This window comes from Anopheles bellator, chromosome 1 (genome assembly GCF_943735745.2).
Source record: "Anopheles bellator chromosome 1, idAnoBellAS_SP24_06.2, whole genome shotgun sequence".
NCBI lineage: Eukaryota > Metazoa > Arthropoda > Insecta > Diptera > Culicidae > Anopheles > Anopheles bellator.
Genome location: NC_071285.1, coordinates 4,698,082 through 4,714,871, shown reverse-complemented (window position 1 = coordinate 4,714,871; position 16,790 = coordinate 4,698,082). Strand labels below are relative to the sequence as shown.

The 16,790-nt window shown below is 52.4% G+C and overlaps 1 protein-coding gene across 2 annotated transcripts in view; it reads right to left on the bottom strand.

Annotated features, from left to right (window-relative positions):
• The window catches only part of LOC131208099 (matrix metalloproteinase-2-like), a 121,531-nt gene that overhangs the window by 76,698 nt on the left and 28,043 nt on the right, over positions 1–16,790 (bottom strand). Inside the window, exon 1 of one of the 2 annotated variants that reach the window (XM_058200749.1) lies at positions 9,503–9,608. The exons of the other annotated variant lie outside the window; for it this stretch is intronic. The gene's annotated coding sequence lies outside the window, so the exon portion shown is untranslated. Of the gene's footprint in view, positions 1–9,502; positions 9,609–16,790 lie in introns of those variants that run through there. 2 annotated transcript variants of the gene reach the window in all.

The following is a 16,790-nucleotide window of genomic DNA, read 5'->3' as shown; positions in this document are numbered from 1 at the left end:
ATAATGAAACTGGGACGATTTTGTTATGATTTGCCAGACGGAGGAGAACCTAGTGGAATCCGTTCTTTCCTTGGACCCTCAGATACATCCTGCCCGGACCAAACCCACAGTCGGGAGACGTCTCGGAAGACGCACCGATGATTGAGTGACACGGCTCATCCTGGCCACAAAACTCGCTCCGGGAGCGCGTTCCAATTCTCCAGGGGTCCCCGAGTTGGTCTTCGAGACTTTGAATTTTAAATTACATCCAGTGCCGTAGGTAGGTTTCGCATTCGTTACACGTGCAGCGGCGGAGCCACCCTCGGGGGGCTTTGTGGTACCGATTTTTATGGGCAATGGTGTGTCAAAAGCTGGGTCTGGTTTTACGCAAACCAGCCGAATGGTTTTCCAATCGGCCACTAAAGCCCGCCACGTAACGATCTCCCGACCATAAAACAAAACCCATCACGGAGCTGCGGAGTGACGGGAACGAGGCCACAACGGACGTGGTGGTGCTGTAGTCCTTGCTTCCCCCGTTCCCACAGCCCAGCCAGCGCGTTGGAGGATTTGGGGGGGGCCACAAATTTAATTCCAATTCGAAATGCTTCCAACTACGTGGCAATGTACTCCTGTGTGCCGGGGCTTAAGTGCGGCCCAGGGATAACGCCATGATCTGGTTCGTAATTTACTGGCAATAAAACTCGGGTCGGGTTCTCGCTGGTGGAAAGTGGTTGTTGTTGTTGTTGAGTTATTGTTTGTTGATTTTCATTCGGAAATGGCGACAAATTCGCCAGCAGGTAAAAGACCAGCGGCACCAGGACACGGGCGTTCCAGATAAGTCAAAACTGGAGAAATCCATTTACATTCCTTCCAACGATTGTCGCCAGGATGGGTCGGGAAAATCATTTTTAACTACCAACACGGCTCGCGTCTACGGCTCATCGGGCGGCCATCGCGTGACGGGTCCCACCGGACAACCTGACTGTTTTCGTGTGGCGACAACGAGTCAGCAAAGGAGCAAAACCAGAGGCTCCACCACGGTTTGATGGAAAACGGCAAAAAAAAAAGGAAGCTTCCGGAAGTGATTTTATTGTCCCGGGTCCCCGGGTCCGTCTCTTATCGCCGCCCGGGGAGTGATGAGGAATCGGTGCGCAGAATGGAAACCCATTTTGACACGTCGTTAACCAGGGAAGCGGGAGGACTTCATTTCGACCGACCGACCGCGGACACCGGCGTGCCGGAAGCCCCGGGGGCGGTACCGGAAGACGTGACAAGCCTTCGCGGTGCGGTGCGGTGCCGAACTACATCAAGCAGATACACATTTTGCCATCGGCCACTTTTATATGAATGGTCGTCCTTCGCCTTTTTTTTTGCTATTGGACGAATCCATTTCGGGCCAGGCCCGGGGCGCAATAAAAATAATAACATAAAAACCGACCGGCTGCCGGGACACCTTTAATTGGAGTCTCGTTCGTTCGGGGGTTTTTTTTTATCCATTTTCAATGTGATTTTCTTTGCCACCATCTTCGCCATCTTTGATCGACGACCGAACGACATTCCAGAGCTCGCCAGTCTCAGTAGCACCAATGCGATCGTCTCCACGGTGGTTACTATGCAAACCTCGACGGCTCATTACGACCGACCGTGGCTGCAAACCGTGGGCGCTCTCAAAACAGAAGAGAGAAATTCTAGGGAAAACCCGGCAAAAAAAAGGAAAAATCCGTGTGGCGTGTGATTTTGTTTTGTCGCGCCATTAAAATGGCCCAGCACTACAAGGCGACCATTCGTTTCGTATCGTTAGAGGCGACATTACTCCAGCTCGGAGTGTTTTTGTTGTCGGTCCCATTAAAAGAAAGGCTTCGATAATTATCCCGGGTTCGGAATCGGAAAGGAGAGCTGTGCACCACATCTTGTTAAGCATCTCAATAATGGTTCCGGGCGCCAATCGACGTGCCCGGTGAAAATTATACTACCGTACCGAGCCGGGGTAGAAAGTAGGCCACGCCGACTCAGAGTCCGCAGTAGCTGTCAAGATAGTCGGTGCTCTAATCTAATACGATCCAGTGCCCAGGATTCCAGGCCAGGCCATTTCTATTACACTCTGGCAGCGTCTTTGTTTGGTCATTTTGCCTGCAAAAAAAACCCCTCCAGGTAATTGATTGTTCGGTACGGGTTCGGTTTTTCATCGGGAAAACTGTGCCACGATGTAGCTACGGGATGCCTACCACGGACCGGATGTGTGTCCGGGCTTTCTTTGTTTGCCAAATCCCCCATCTAATCGCTCTGCTAATGCGTAATTTTCAGGCTGTAATTTAGCGTCGCTCCCGGCGGCCAGAAAAAGGACCCGAACATGAGCCCTGAAATAGGAGGCCCTCGGGTGGTGCTGTTGCTGCGAACATCAGCCGGCCATCGAGGGTCATAATTATCGATAGCGCCCGTCCGGCAGTGGCAGCACGTGACGAAGACTAATGATAATCGAAAATATTCGGCCGTTCGTGAGGGAGCCCCATTACCCCGGGCCTGGACTGGACTAGAAGTGCCCCAACGGGGATGGACGGGGAACTCGGCGGCCAAGGACGAACTTTTCGCCACCGAAAGCGCGCCCAAATGAGGTGCGTGCCGATGGTGGAATACTAATTTGGGTGATTTCACGGTGTATGTGTCCATACAATGCGGACAGGACCTTGGTTGTGAGAGTGTTGATTAAATCCCGATCCCGGATCTTGTGGATCTGCCTCTTGCCAATCTGTCGAGAGTGGGGTTCTCTCCTGAAGCACCGTCGGCACTAAACTTTAAGGCTCCTCCTAAAAGGTTTCCAATTCGTGCGTGCCGATTGGCAATGAAAATGGAGTGTACCTCAACCCCTTTCTGGCCGGCCGGCATGTTGCCGCCAGTTTGCCATTTGTCACCTCCCCCTAATGGCTGGCACCCGAAAAGGACATGTTTTTCGGTGTGTTTACGTGTTTTCCTGTGTCGACGACACGCGTCACCATTTGTCAGATGAAAACAGTTGAAATGGCCCCGATCCCGTGCCGTACCCCGGAATAATGATTTTCCTTCGGTGCCAAATTATTTATGTCACTTCGAGAGCGTTTTATGCCTCTCTCTTTCGGAGTACCGCCGCCTGATTATCCCCGGAGGCGGAGGTCCCCGGGGAAGGCCAGTGAAAGTTTTCTAATTTGAAAACCATTCCGTCGACAAACGGCCCCGCCGGTGTCGGCGCGTGCGGAGGCGATTACTGGCGGTCCAGAATGAGCCCATATCCTTTCGCTTTTTTCGTTTCCGGTTGAGTCCTTACCGTTGGGGAATATCGCGCAACCTGGCCCATCACTCCGGACCGGGGGAGACTTGAGGCCATAAACCTTTCCCAACGATCCGGAAGCGATTTCCTCAACGACTTTTACAAGTGTATGACCCTTTCCGACTGTGCGCCGAGGAGCCGGTGCGTGCCGGTGTTCCTGCGGCAGAAGTTGTGTCCTGGGCTGCCTCCGGTTTTTATTGCTTCCCGGGAAAACGAATGGCACGGCCAGGGAGGTTGCTATACTTTTTTTTCCAGCCCACATCCTGTGTCCAGGATTCAAGAAGCAATCGTTTAATGTGCCCAAGGAACCCGTTACAAGGACGGAAGACGCTGTCGGGGCCGTCGAACTACCTCCCAGAAACCCGAGAAACAATAATTCCCAACGACAGCGCGGGCGCGCCTGTGGGTGCCTTTTATTTGTGGACAACCCCGGACCGGGCAGCCCAGAAAATATCGTTTCGTTGATAAAGTACCGAAAACGGAGGGGCACACGTCCATGTCCTCCGTGTGTTTTGTCGAGTGCGAACACAACACAGCGCACGAGCCGCGCCACGGAAAGGACACTGTTCTTGTTCTCGGAAACGAAAGCCCGGCGGAAGGACAAAGGAAATTGCCATGCTCTCGGTTGCTAATCTTGACGCCGTTGTTTCGGGAGTCCTTACCCTTACCTTACCCCCGAGCCGGAGAGTGTCGTCGTGTCGTGTCCCGATTGCTTCGTGTTGAAGTCGAAACATGGAAATCGGCTACAAACGGCACGGAATTTGTACACGACACAAGAGCAAACAGTAAATGCATAAGGCGCGCTACAAAATTGCACATTGATCGAAACGGGCGAAACCCTCCGATAGCGGCCACAAGGAGCGTGGTGGACGAAACGATTCCCGGCAGCGAAGATGCTGCAAAAGGCGCCTTTTTACGGGGAGGGCCACAACTAGCCCGGCAGCTGTAAGGATGCAGCGCGTCGTAGCAGACAAAGATGAATATGTAAACAAGGACAATTATTTGCAAGTGTTTCGCCCAACGCGACTTTCAAAGGACCGAGAAGGAACCGAGACCGAGGGAGTTGTGATTCCCAGGCAGCAGCCACCCCTGGAGGCTAGTCGTTCTTGTGTTGCGTTGTCGCCACACCATCGGTTGATTCCTTTCTCGGTGGCTGGCGTCGCCGAGGCAACCGTCACTGGGTGGAAGACCCTCACGAAGTCCGAATATTAAGATGTAGCCAACATTGGGACGAGTTCTTGGAGTTCTTGGAGCCATGGAAATAAAAGTCAAAGGGAGCCACTTTAATGTCAAACCCTTTAAGGCTCGGCCTGCTTTGATGGCGGGTGCCTTCTTTTTGGTAGCCCGTCGTAAGACGCTACTTTTTACAGGGCCAAGCACAGGGCCGCGGTTCCCATTCATCATCGTTCGGAAAAAAATTGCGGAGCTCCAACAGTCACAGAAAGAATCTCTTGTGTAAAACAAAGACACCGCGCGCGCCGTTGAGCATGAGCTAGGTCCAAACTCCATAATGGTAAGTCCAGTGTGCCCATTGTTCGTGACTCAATTGTTAACAACGCAGTGAGTGCATTGGTAAGTGCTACACAGCTCGCCGGGAAGTAGCCCGTTCTTTTCTCTTTCGATCGGTGGCGACCACGTTAACGTACCTCTTTTTTTGGTGCGAAATAGTTTCTCAGGAGCGCGTTCCTTTAGAATGGATTTTCTGGAGCACAAAATTCGTACAACGTTCGTTAAACTACGATAAATCCCCATCTAGGTGAGATGGGGGCCATCAACGAGCCATCACTTTCGTCAAGGGATACTAGATGTCAAAATAAAAATCATGGCCCACTTCACTAAGGCGCGCGCTCTGCTCAATCGTTCTCAAACTCCAGAAAGTGCGACCTCCAGCGAGAGCGAGAGAGAGAGAGCGTTGGAAACCATAAGAATCCACATTTAACGAGCGCCATAATTGTTCCAGCCGCGGCCCAAAATAATGCGGCAAATAATTTACAGCCCGACCGCCATTCTAATCCTGGCTTCAAAGTGGCTTCTTGGGTAGGCTTTCTTCCTGCACAAAGAGCAATCGAAGCACGCTTAGTTCTTCGGCGGCGTATGGCAGGCAATAAAGGCTCGTCCAAAGCTCAAGCGCCTGATGTATGGCCCAGGCGCAGCTTAGCTAAGCGGGATGGTGGCGCATATCCTATAAATCAGGTTCTCGTAAAGTACCCGGTACCCCAGATGTCGAACCTGGCCCGTTTTGTGGGCTATCAATCGCGATTACATCAATCACTGTGCTCGCTCGTAGCGTTAGTGGAGAATCTCACCCAAACCGAACCTCTTTTAGGTGAGCCACATATTTTACAAGAATCCCAGAGAGGTCCCTGATGGCCTACTTCATGGACACATTTCATAATCAACGCCACCGGGCAGTAAGTCCGTGTTGAAGTGGCCGAGAAGGTCAACCCGATGGGGATGGCGTATCATTATTTCTCATCCACAGCCTGGCCCGGACCGGACAAGACAATCCGGGCTAATCGGGTGGCCCATAAGTCATCACCGACCAGCACCGACAACCGGATCAGTGTAGCGTACGGTATCCTTCGGCAAGTCGATTAGAAGACTTCGGCCGCCACCCGAGTGGGGAAGTAACTGGTGTGCAGTACAACGCGTCACGTGTCACGTGCACGTGCTCCCAGCTAGTTTACGGTCCCCCGGGAATCGGATTCCCAGGACACGGGATAGCACGGGAGTTAATTGCCTCACCCGAGCATATTGTCACTCCCAGATCCCAGACGGTGAATTGTGCGTCGGACTTTAAGATGGCACTGGTCCTAACGATTTGCTATTACAGGAAGACGATTCCCAATAAACTAGGGCTCTCGAGCGCTGTGGCGACAACAACCTGTCGCCCCCGGTGAGTGAGCCGTGTGACGACACAATCATCAGGACCCTTGGCGACCTCAAAACAATAGCGCCCGGACCGACGATGCGTAATGGGGATGTTACGGCGAGAGAGAGAGAGTGCGGTTCCTTTTCAAGGAAAATTCCAAGCTCAGCACTCAGCTCCCTTGGCATCGCTTCACATTCCTTGCTGGCGACGGCCTTCCTGACGGCTTGCTGTTTTTGTAGGCAAATTTCCACCCAACTCCGGAAAACTCCAGCCCGCTCCAGGACGACACTGATTTCAAACCGGGAAGACACACGCGCCGTGGGGCGATGGTGAGTCCTTCGCAGGAGCAACCGAGGCGTGACCACAGCGGAAAACGCTTACCTTCGGCGAAGGAGCTCCCGAGTCGGTGGTGGTCACCCCGTGGGCTCCGGCATAAAACATGGTGTAAAAATCGCCTCTCTCTCTGTCTCGTCTATTCGCACATAAAAAGGAGGATAAAATACGGCCAATGTCCCGGCCCACCTTTCGAGGGGGCGCTGGCTGCGGTCGTGCCGTGGAGGGGACGCTACGTGAGTGTCGTGCCTGGAATACACATTGCCCAGCTTCATTCAGCTTTCCACGAAGCAGCGAGCGAGAAAGTCGAGTTGACCCCCGTGGTTGACGCGAACCGTATGGCAGAGCGCGGCGCCGTGCTGACGTTGGCACTACAGAACTTTGAAAGGACTTCCGTGCCGGCGAGGACAGCGGTTCAGGCTCCTTGCTAGGCGGCCGGAAGCTAGTTTTTCATGCAAACGCAATCCTCCGGGATAATCCGGGGGCTTGTGGCAGGAGGTTCATTACACACGTAAGGGTCGTGACATGTAAACATATACTAACACCCCGAAAAAAGGCCTCCTTTGGGGCCTCTTGTTACGGGCCTTCTGTCCGCCTCGGTGGCTTGTAAATAATGCGCCCCAAAGAGGAAGCTTCAGATCTTCCTTTTCCTGTGGGCAGGAATGTCTATCGAACCCAATGACCGTGCTTAGCGCTACCGATACCGCTTTAGAAGCCGGCCGCCGGATCCTTATCGGCCCACCAATGTTCGCGGCCAATAGTTCCAACTTGTTGAGCCGTTCCTAAGTGTCCCCCAGATCGGCCCAGATATTATCGTGGCCGATCCTGCGATGGGACGAAAATTGAATACAAGACGCGCGCGCTCCTGTGAAGCTCTGCTGTGCGCGCCCATTAATTCGATAACGTCCGAGTCCTCGTTTCGAACGAGATAAAAACGAGATTTACTCGTCCACCGCCGCCATTTTGGTGTGCCGCGTCACCACCCGCTTGATAAACAAATTTGCGTGGAAAATAAATCGAGAATAAGATCCCGAAGACCCGAAGGATGGCGGCAAAAGGTCTCTACAGCAAATTGGATCAAATCTGTAGCGGGTCGCACGAGGTTCCGATTACTACGCCCGGGCCGAGCGACGTCCGGCACGTCCTAATGGCCTCCAGGATGGCGTCTTCACCATTACTCGCCCGAAAGAAATGTCAGAAATTCGATCCACGTCTCCACGGACCGGAACACCCCGATTCGATTCGATCCCATCAAGACAATCGGCAATTAGATCGGCCCCGGGAGAGAACCCGGGATACAGCGTCAGGCACGTCACGACTTGTCAAAAAAGTTTCAATAATGGTTTAAACTTCGCGTTCGGGGCCCAGATCCCTCCATCCGTGTCCGCCCAAAAATGAGCAATTATTTTTCCGCTTCCATTTTTGGTCCCCGAACTCGAGAATGCTCTCTCTCTCTCCGTGGCGGATGGCGGGCATGCCACTCAACAAGCTGCTGTTAGGGTTATTCTTTTCGAATTACTCAACCTCACCTTTCGCCCACACCATACACAGCCGAGGGTGGGATTTATCTTGACCACGGCTTCACGGTCGAGGCGAAGGTCGCGGAGTCCGCGGGGTCCTTATGCGCTCGACGACTGTTCGACGGACTCGGCGGGCGAACGAGTGGCAGAAGGGACTCGTTGGCCCCTCGGTGGCTGCCTCCCTCGCCCCACCCGACCCTATCAAATTACGGGTTTTTAATATCCCATTACGAAATTTGCTTGGAATTTTGTTATTATCTGTTTCGTGTTCGCTCTCGGCGCTCGGCGGTGCCGTTAAAAACGGCAACTTCTTACCCGCAGAGGTAGCGGCGGCCCAGGTGATGGTTGGAAAGCATTTTCTTAATTTCATTAGGCCACCGGTGGGGTGCTTGCGGCGAGCGGCTCACGGCTCGCGGACTTTTTGCCGGTCGGCGCCAAAGTTAGATAAATGTGTGGCCCGCCCAACCGGTGGAACCGATTGCGAGGAGATGTAAATTCCTGCGCTCCGCTGCTGGTGGTGTTTGGGGAGTTCTCGCAACTGTGTTTGGCACGCAAAAAATGTTGACGCAAAAACTCACTGTCACTGGCGGCCGCCGCCGCCGCCGCCGCCGAAGGTGGGACAAATTAGAAAACGATGAGGAATCTCCTTCTGGGGGAGAGTCCTGTGGGCGCAGCAGCGTTTTTATTAAACTAGAGTTTCATTTTTCATTCATTATTTTGCAATTACTCTTAATCCGTTTTCAGGTCGTCCTTCGGCGCCCTGAGAGATTCATTTCACCGTTCGGCATTTCGGGCATTCCGGGCAGGACATGCCTCGGGAATGTTATGGAGAGGGTTAGCGTTGAGCTCGTCAACCCGGGAGAATAAACACGGGGTCGATCAACGGTTTGATTGGACCACCATCCTTTTTGATAGGTGACCTGTCGGCTCGGCTCGGAAATCTAATATTCAATTGGAAACCTTCACAGTCAGTTCGTGAAATTTCACAACTTGTGTCATCCTCGTGGCTGGGGATCCAAGAAATGGGGCATCGAAATGCATCGAAAAAAAACCGCCGTTTTCTAATCTACTTTAGCAGATCAACACCCCAGCCGCGGCGGCAACGGCAACGACTTCTGGCGAAAACTTTGGCCGCTCGCTCGCTCGCCCGCTCGTGGAAGATAATCCAATTCGCACGAAATGAAAACTGAAACTTTTTGGGAACCCCACGCGGACCGGCAACGTGGCGGCGGCTATAAAATTCACTTTTCGCCAACGTTCACGTAAGATTAATTAATGTTTTTTTTTTCTCGGTTGGTCTGCTTTGAGCTCCTGGCGCCCTGTCGACGTCATCGGAATTAATTTTGAATGTATGACGCGCGGTCCGAACTGCGATGGCTGCTGGTGTATGTGTAATCAACGATCCGGTCCGGGGTCACATCAAGATACCGGGAGCAACTGCAGGAGCCTTAAATTTACATCATCTTCGCCATCGGTCTGCGTCCGGACGCAACTCACCTTCATTATTTAAAAGTTCACGGCGGCGTTTGTCACGGTGCGAGGAGGCCAGCTTCCGCGTTATCATTAGCGAAGGACGTTCCTAAGGCACACCTTGACTTCTCGACACGCACACGTACATACACACAGACACACCGAGACAAGTCCGAGAAGATACTTCTTTCAATTTGTGACTCTTAGCGTTGGCGGCGGCTGCTGCTGCTGCGCGAAACTTTCGCTCATTTCTTGCGGCCAGCTTTCGGACGCATTTCCGTTTTCCACGCCACTGTGCCCGGACCCGGAACGTGACTTGCGTGTTTATGATGGAAATTAAAAGATCAGCGAGCGAGCGAGCGAGACGCTCTCTTACCTGCGAATGGCAAAAAGGAAACGAAGAACAACAACCATTTAGTATGAGCTTTTCGTGGAAAACGGAGCGTCCTGTGGGGTAGGGAAAAGGCGAGTGTAGGAGCACCGTTATTGAAGGCCGCACCAGCGCCTGGGCGTATGAAAGCTGCGTGTTTTTCGTCCGCAAATGCTAACGAACCTGGGGCTGGGTTCGTGGATTGGGGCCGCGTGACCGAGTGATGGCTGAAACCATCGACTTCCGGGTTGGCAAACAAATTATGAACCATTTCAAATTATGGTGAGATTAGAAAATGTTGTTCTCAAGCCCGGTGATTGCCGGTCCGGCGAACCGACCCAAATCTGAGGTCCACCCCGTTGGACAGTACATCATAATTTATCCATCACACAGCTTCGTGTGCTGGGGACATAACAGCATTACGGCTACGGTAGGCGCATTCATAACCCACTATCAACGAGCGGTCCGTCCTATTTATGTGGCCACATGTCTCTCACATGTCTCGGCCGGTGTAGGAACTCGACGATCATCTATTTTAAAGAACGACCGGCACTCGAAACCGGCCATTGTCATGATAAGAGTTTCCAATGGCCAAACAAACCACTCGTTGGGACCCCCCCAAAAAAACTCCTCCTGAACACTCCTGGCGCTAGGTCTTTTTATTCCACATTGGGCCCGGAAAAGACAAATTTGCTCCCTTAAAGCACGGGACATAATTCCATTACTCTCCCCGGGCTCCGTCGGCTCCGGTGCCGGTGCCGATTCATAAATAACACCACCGTCGTATCACCGTAACTGGCCCCGGCCCGTAAGGCTAAAGCTTATCGCATCACAAATTTTCTTCCGAGTGCCCGAGAGAGGCACCGTGGAGCAGTGGAGCCCTCTCACCACCGGCCTGCACCGTAATGCGCCGGACTCCCGGACAGTAAGATCCTTCGCGCCGGGTTTGGGAGAAGGATATGTACGGACCCCACGGCCCTGGGCGTACCACTTGAGCATTTCTTATTCCTTTCGGCTTCGGCTCGTCAGTCTGACAGGATGAGGAATCGTCCGACGGTCTTCGGGCCCAGCCAGGGAAGGTTCGGGAGCCGTGCGCCGGCGGCCGTATCCGATCGATTCCGGTGGTGCAGCACACAAACCAGGCCAGCAGCCAGCCGCGCCGAACGGAATGTCCATTTCCGGCGGTGTTGGGCTTCGAAGAATTTGACAAACGTCGGCGAGGAGAAATTCTAATCCATTGGGAGGATGTGGCCAGGAGCAAGGAGTGCGCGCGCGCGCGAGTTGTGTCCTGGTAGTTTTTCCGTTTTTTTTTTCCTTTTTCGCCCACATCCCCATCGCCTGGGTGGGAAAAACTTTCTCTCAGGGCCCCGGGTTGCGCCTAAGGGAGGAGTAATTTTACACTCTCGACGCAAAACTCGCTTACCGAGCGCGCCACGGTTCGTTGGAGTTTGAAGTTTTGCGAAGCGCACAAAACTTTGCTCTACTGCCGTGTGGCTCCCAAGCCCCAGGTATTGATCTTCCGCCACTGTCACGTTTGCGCTGCACCGGCCGGCCCTCTGCCGTGGATCATTAAGCTGCATTTCGTTTGCATAAAGTATTTACCACCAGCAGCAGCAGCACGCAGAGATCGTAATCTCCGGTGGAAACGGCCATTAAAATCCGGTTTAAAGCGCCCGTGCGCACCAAGCGTGGTATGTTAATTTAATAAACATATTTAGAAAGTTCACCGCAAGTTCGGAGCCTAACAGAGGAGATGATTTTATGTGGCCCAAGTTATGCAATAAATATCAGGCAGATAGTAGCAAAAAGGGGACAGGAATTAACTTCCCGTAGACCTGGAAGATTCTTGTTTTATACGCACCCAAGAGAAGCATCTAAACGGTGGCCACCCCGTTTAGTCCGATTAGATCATATTTTCTTCCTTCGAAGTTCATAAGGCCTCTAGGGTTCGGTGTTGATCAAACCCGGGCCAGAACTCCCGGGCCAGTCGGTCAGGTGTAGGTTTTTGCGTGGAATTTTTAATTGAAAAACAGACCTTAAAGACCACAAAACCGAGCCCCGGGAATGGAGTCAGATTACACGCGTAGCGGCGCCGATATCCAAACTCCGAGGTGGCGTGGAAAATTTGGCCGAAGAAACCTTTCGCCGGATTCTAATCCCCAAAAAGCTGGGACCGGAAAAAAAAACCGGGCGACCTTGTGTCCGTCAAATCAACCAAAAAGGAGCTCTGACCCCACGGCAAACCAACCACCTCGAGAGAGAGAGAGAGAGAGAGCTGGGTGGTGGAAAATATGATGAGTTTCTTTATTTTTAATTAATTCCCATGACCACCAGAAAGAGACCACCAGACACATGCGCGGGTTCGGGGAAAAGTTTGACCGCTGCCATGACACGAAAAAAAGGGGTAATAGATCGGAAAATGAGATTGCACAAAGAGACAGATGAGCGGCAGAAGTTTGACGTGGGGCAAAAATCGATACGTCTAAACTCGAGGATAACTCGGGGAGGACGTTAAGTTCGCATCGTCCCCATCCCTTCCTTCGTTTTCCCTTTTTCTTTTAGGACCTTTTTTGCCGGTGCTGCTCAATAATTTAAACTTGTCATAATGGACGCACCGGCGCGAGCGCGGGACCGGGACGGCCATTATTATGATTGGCCTCGCGTCCGACCCGACATGTTTCGGCGTAACTTTTTCACCGGGGGGGCCGGGGCAAACTTTTCCCACGGAGCTAGCGGAAGCGTTTTCCACTGCTTCTTCTACTTCTGCAGTTCGATTTCTAAGTTCGGTAAAAACGGGGAAAAAAGCGAAAACCGAACCGGGAGGCCGCACTTTCTTCGGAGGCCCCGGCGTCTCTGAGGCGCTTGAAACAAAAATGGCGTCCACGGGCTGGAGACAGACAGATAATTATCATTCGCCTACTACTGCTGCCGCAATGCACTGCAGTCGTTTAAAATTTGTGCCCATTTTTTTCATTCGGTCGGTCGCCATGTCGACGCTGTCAGAGAGGTCACGAGGCCGTTTTTATGCGACGCAGCCAGGCTGCGGCAAACAGCGCACTGCCATATCGGAGGCACGGCCGATGCAACTGCAACTGCAACTCGTCCCGTGGCTTCTGGCGTAATAAAATTGTTCGATAACTTGACAAAACTGTCCCGACCGACCGACCGACCGGCTCGCCCCTGGGCCGAAAAGAGAAAGCGGGATCGTGAGTGAAATTTGTTGTCACCAATTTTCATGAAAATTGCCACACAGAGAGAGAAAGAGAGAGAGAAGGAAAGGGAAACCATACGCTGTGCATCGCTGTGGCCGGCGAGGTTTTAGAGCTTTTATTTGTCTGTCACAATCACCACACCACTTTATTTCAATTTTGTTCCGAATCCGCGTTGCTCGATCTGTCAGAAGCAACGGGTTTTCGGCACCGAGACTGACCCCGGGAAAGCGAACGGTGCGCGCGATTGAATATGAAAATCAGTTTTCCCGCCCGCCGCCACCACTTCCCGGACGGGGAGACAATGCTAAATTGAGCAGATGAAATGTCAGTGTCAGTGTTGCAAAAAGGACACACGTGAGGGGGGCTGCATCATAACGGAAATCGAACGCCAAACAAAAGGGCAAACATCAACGTCGGCGGTGGCAGCGGTGGCAGCAGCGGGCTTTAGAAACAATGGCGACCCCGGGCCGGGCGAGTGAAAGTAGCCAGGAAATGGAAAGGGAATAATAATAAAATCCGTGTTTCTGGCAAAAATGTCAGAATCCGAATGTGACCGACCGACGAAACAATGCCGGCAGAGAGAGCAATCGGATCGCAATCGGAACCGCGGCCACGCGATGGCTTCATAAATAAACAAAACAATTCGAAGCTCGGGCTCGTTGTTGCTGATTGCGCTGATTGATTTTGATTCGAGTGTTTTTGCTCGTCCTCCCTTTGGTTCTGCGGGTGCTTCTGCACTCTTCCCGAGCTGCTATCGCCCAACTGAGTCCATGTTACAGTCGGTGTCCAATTCAATGCTGCTGGTTGGAAGTGTCTTAGAAGGCTTAGGACAATCGTTCCAAGCACTTAACTCGACGCTATAAACATCTTCTCGAACGTTCGATTCGACTGGACGCATTTAACGGAACGAGGGGGGCACACGGAGCGCAAATACTTGATCTGGCATTTCAAATAAATACCAAAATGTTTGTGCTTATGTCAAACCGTTTATGCCTCAGCGGCCACGTAAAAAACACTGTTAGCAAACGCTTTGTTTACAAACACAGGATAATGTTTGTTGCTGGTATAGCAACAAAATCTAAAAGAAAAAACAGAAAAAATTATTTGATTTCTGTTTTCTTGGATCAAAAACACGAATGTAAATACGTTTCACATTTCGGTTTTATATTTTAGACCAAGTTTTTCATTTTAGGCCACACGAAGCGTAAACGATCCTACATTTTTACGCTCCGATTTACGGTTCATGTGGCCGCCCAGATACACTTTATGATTTTGTGTCATCCGATGACCGCGACCGTTTTGGAAATCGGGCGATTGGGCGGAGAGCATAGCGCGCTAATGCTTTTACGGCCCGTCATTGATGTGGTGGGAACGAGTCCCCAATCTGGCCCCACCAACCCATTAGGCCCCATTTTCCAGCCGGCCAGCCGTCGGAAGTCCGTCGGAACCCGCCGGATTTTAATGATATTCATAGGCACCGGGGGTTGGGGTTGAGATTAACATATTTATTGCATTATTTTCCGAACGCGCCCTGATTTGGCAACGTAACGGGGAGTCATGGTGGTCACACCGCCCGCCCGTTCGATCGGCTGGCCGGCCCCGGCTCGTCATAATTAAATTTTGATTCTGTAAGCCACGGGACGACGACGTCAAACCGCATCCCGGGGCCAGGTGAAACCACGACAAACCGACCTCCGGCCAAATGGATTCCAGGGATGGCCACCAAAAATCGTCAAAGCCAACGCCGGCCGCTACGCTAAATCCTTGTTCCTCGTGAGCGCCCGACCAGAAATTGGTTTTTTGAATTTAGTCCAGTGGCATCGGCGCGAATCAATCAATCGAGCACAGGCACACACCCTCCACAGACACGTGTTTCCGGCGGGCCCGGGATCATCAAGCGGATCGGCGTCGTGATGTGTTTGGTGATGAATTTCGATAATCCCACGAAAATCACTGTTCGTCCCGGTGGGACTGGCGGGGTTGGACACTAGAATTTAGAGACCACACTGTCGCGTGATAATTACCTGTGGCACTGAAGCGCCTGACACATTGTTGAACCCGCGTTGTTTGCCACCGAGCCAAACCCGGAAGTGCAATTAATCCGTAATTAAATGATGCCGTGAATTGGCTCTACATGGGATGCGAAACGTCACCCAGATGATGGCGGGTTTTTTTGTCGGAACCGGCACATAATTACACCAAACCGACATAACTTGGGTGGGGCCACCGAAATCCCAACATTCGTTGTGGCCAATTGGGGTTTTTAGTTAAAGGACTGGCCACCTGGGCTGGAAGGCAGCGAATAAGACCTATCCACTGGGCTTGCCGTGTTTCAAGTCAAGGTCCTGCTTTGTTCACCCGACTTGCTTATTCATAGACACGGAGTCAGCGGTGGACACTCTGGGGCCCTTCTCGGATCCTCGCAATTCGACTGTTTCTCGCCCCCGAGGTGAGAAACCCCAAAGTGACACAATCAAGGCTGACGATCTGTGCCGCTGCCGTCACCGGAGTCGTCCGAAGGTGGCCATCCTTCGTCGGCTCGCATCGATCGATAACCGTGCTGCTGCACGCTTCGCTTTGGATCCTTCGGGAGATTGTGCCGTTCGATGCCTCCTCCCGGCCGCCTCCTGCGCCTCCTGGTTAGCATTATTTTCGTTTTCGTCGGTTCGGACGCTTGGCCGCATCCTGGAAACCTCATAAATCCCCAGCATTCGGTGGTCTCGTTCGTTCGTTTAACAAATTGCCCAATAATTTATTCATCGCGGTGAATTGAAATGAATAATACATCCCATCGGCATCGCCGGGATCGGGCGTGAAGCGTTTTTTTCCCACCCGCTTTTCGTCACACTTTGGCCACCGGAAAACCAGGGGGCCGCGGAAAACTATCCGCGGGCCGAGCCGACGGCGTTTGACAAACTTGTTCGCTCACCAACAAGTCTTGGTGATTTGGCGACACGTTCCGCGCAATTGGTTCAGGTCCCGGGGTTAGGCTGTGCGTCTTCACCTTCAGCGGTCCCGCTGCGTGTCACCATTTATCGAAGGACAATGCAGGACTTTTTTGCCGCCGTCAATCGAACCGATCCATCGTCCAATTATAAGTGTATTGAGGTCACCGGTTCGATTGAGGTTTCTATTAACGGTTGGTGGCGCACGCACAAACAAACCCTGGCGGACTACTGGGCATTAAAAACGGACACCTCGCGACGCCTCGCGGTAATAAAACAAATAAATGAATGACAAATTAGGACTCCCCGGCCCGGCCGCTTTCGTTTGATCTCCGGGATTGTAATAAGCCGATTATGGAACGTTAATCATCCACCGGATCGATTACAACAGAACCGTCCCCCAGAACGTTCACTAGATAATGATGAGCTTCCATGTATCGCTCCCACACTCTAGGGTCCTTGTAGGGCCGGGTGGGCCATTATGCATTCACACGCATCACGAACTAACTGATTATCGTTAACAATCGGCCTCTGGCCGACAAGTCCGAAACATATGCATCGTTTTTTGCCCAGCCCCAGCCCAGCCCCGGCCCCGGCCCGTCCCAATATGAAACAATAATAATCTGGGGATATCGTTTTCATCGTGCCTATCCGGCTGGCCGGGTGTGCCATCTGTGTACGTGTGTCGCCCCACCCGGTAACACCTTTATGAATATTGGCGCAGAGTTTGTGCAAATGGCCGGAGGATAATTGTAATGTCCTCATCCTCGTGTTATGTGCCGGCCGGC